Source organism: Marmota flaviventris, chromosome 4 (assembly GCF_047511675.1).
Source record: "Marmota flaviventris isolate mMarFla1 chromosome 4, mMarFla1.hap1, whole genome shotgun sequence".
Lineage (NCBI taxonomy): Eukaryota > Metazoa > Chordata > Mammalia > Rodentia > Sciuridae > Marmota > Marmota flaviventris.
Window position 1 is genome coordinate 141,822,891 of NC_092501.1, and position 2,524 is coordinate 141,825,414.

General features: G+C 39.1%; 1 long non-coding RNA gene across 1 annotated transcript; it reads right to left on the reverse strand.

The window, feature by feature from the left end:
* Positions 1-376: 376 nt before the first annotated feature.
* LOC139705389 (uncharacterized) lies at positions 377-1,878 on the reverse strand. Its single transcript, XR_011707256.1, has 3 exons — positions 1,592-1,878; positions 1,139-1,239; positions 377-440 (listed from the first exon to the last, which is right to left on the reverse strand). It is a non-coding gene; the product is annotated as an uncharacterized lncRNA (long non-coding RNA).
* Between the last annotated feature and the right edge of the window lie 646 nt (positions 1,879-2,524).

Sequence of the window (2,524 nt, forward strand, 5' to 3'; positions counted from 1 at the left end):
CCAAATGGCTCTTCTACTTCTAAGGTCTGAGTCAGAGAGAACTGGGTTGGCTAGACCCGAGCAGACTTAGGAAATGGGCGGAAAGGGGTGTTCCTGTCCTTCTTTCATTCATTCATTCATTCATTCATCGAACACTGATGAGTGCCATCTCCATGTGAATAGCTACTGTCCTGCCTTCCCGGAGCTCAGTGGAGAAGGGAAATAACTTCCAAAACACCGAATCTATGAACATATCCACATTTCCACCCACCTTCTCCCTCCTTTATGTCTTGAAAACAAATAAAGGACATGCAAATTAGAATTAAATAAAAATACCATTTCACCTGTCATATTGGCAAACATCTAGGAGTTTCACAGCCTGCTCTTCCGGGGAGGGTGTAGGACATCAGGCATTTTCAGGCGCTGAGGGCAGGAATGCAAACGGGGCCAGCTCCGTTGTCCTGTGGAGGAGAATGTGGCAATTTATTGAGCAAATTCCATATGAATTTAACTCTGACTTAGCAATCCCACTCCTAGGAAGGCTCCCCTAAGATAAGCAGGCAAAAACAGTAAGATAGGTGTACAGGGATATTTATTATTGTGCCATTTATGACAGCCAAAGACTAGAAAAACAACCCAGATATCTGTCACTAGGGCATTAGTTGCAGAGATATGGATTAGTCAGGTCTGCACAATGGAGAATCCTGCATTATAAAAATACTGATGGAAACTCAGAGGAATTAGGTCAGATGACCTTATAACCTAGTCATTAGACTGTATACCCCAAGGACTAAAAGAGTCTAAAATTGTTTACAAAAATACTATTGTTAGTAATAATAATTTTAGTTATTACAAACGTTATTATTACTATTACTATCACAGTTGGTGTTTTTATTTTGGAGCTATTTCATACATGTATAATATATTACATATATATATATATATATATATAATATAACTTCTGTATTTTAACTATATGTATAATACAATTATAGCACAGACACAGTAAGATAAACCAAATAATTTGTGATAAAGTTAATGTCTAAAAACAAAAATTTTCAACATGAAAGAAAAGACATACAGTAAAGTCATAATGTATTTTCTCTTAGATATTTTTTTCTAGCTCTCTCCGCTACAAAGGTCTAGAAACAGTAACTACCTTGGCATCTCACAGTATCCCTGACCCCCAGACTGTGGTCCTCCAAGATCATCTCTCACTGAGAAGAGCAGGAAGTCTTGCAGAAATGGCAGTTTACATATCTGGAGCCAGAAGAACCAGAGATTTATTATTGTTCCCAAAAGTAAAACAGTCCTCAAACTACTGAACTGTCAGGCTTCTGGAAGGATGAAGCCATCATCATCAAAAAGATGAATAACTACACTGGACTGAGATAAAACAAACATTTAAAAGCCATATGATTAAAAAAAATTTTTTTTAGTTATACATTGACCCAATATCTTTATTTTGCTTCTTTATTTTTATGTGGTGCTGAGGATCGAACCCAGTACCTCACATGTGTGAGGCAAGCACTCTGCCACTGAGCCACAACCCCAACCCTTAAAAGCTGTATGATTTTAATAATATTAAATTTACAAAAACCTCTGCAGTCACCTTGAGAGGATGCCAGAGAACCATCCCACATTCCCAACACTAGAAAATACAGGGAGGAACCGAGTCTGTTCCCTGTGTTTCCTGTTTGAAATGCATCTCAGAAGAACAAGGAGTTGGTGAGGAAAATCTCTCTCCCGTCTCTCTCAGATTCTCATCCCAAACTGAAGCAGAGATAAGCACTGGCTTCCTAGGGTGGCTGTAACAAGGAACCACAAGCTGAGTGGCCTCGGCAGAAATCGCCTCTTGCTTGGTTCTGGGCTGGGAGTGTGAGACAGAGGAGCCTGCACTGCTGTGCTTTCTCAGAAGGTGCAAGGCAAGGAAGGATCTGCTCCAAGCTTCCCTCCTAACTTCTGGAAGTTTCCATGGCTTATGGCAGCCTAGTTCTTCCCACGGCTTTCTCCCTGTGGAATAATGTGTCTGTCCCTGTGCCCAAATCTCCCTGTTTCATAAAAGACACCATTCACACTGGAGAAGTAGAACCTCATCTTAAGCAATTCCATTGGCAGCAAGCCTATTTCCAAATAACGTCCTGTTCTGACGTACTGGAGGCTGAAATCTCCACCTATGAATTTTGAGGAGACATAATCCAACCCAATGCAGGATGTTAGAATTGTAATAGTATTATTTTGTGATTCCCAATGAAATGATGGATCTGGGAACTGGCCAACACTAACAGGCCAAACCATTTAGTAAAAAGATGATGAAGAACTTTGTATTGACAAGAGCAGGCTGACAATACAAAACCTGATCCGTCATTTAATTTATTTACTAATTATTTAATTAAATTAGTTTAGCTGGTACATCAAAATACAAAAGTTGTATATATAAATGGGGTACCACTGATGTTTCAATACATGTGTACATTATGGAATCAGGTTAAACATATCAATCTCCTCAAACATTTATCATTTCTCTATGGTGATAAGTTCCCAA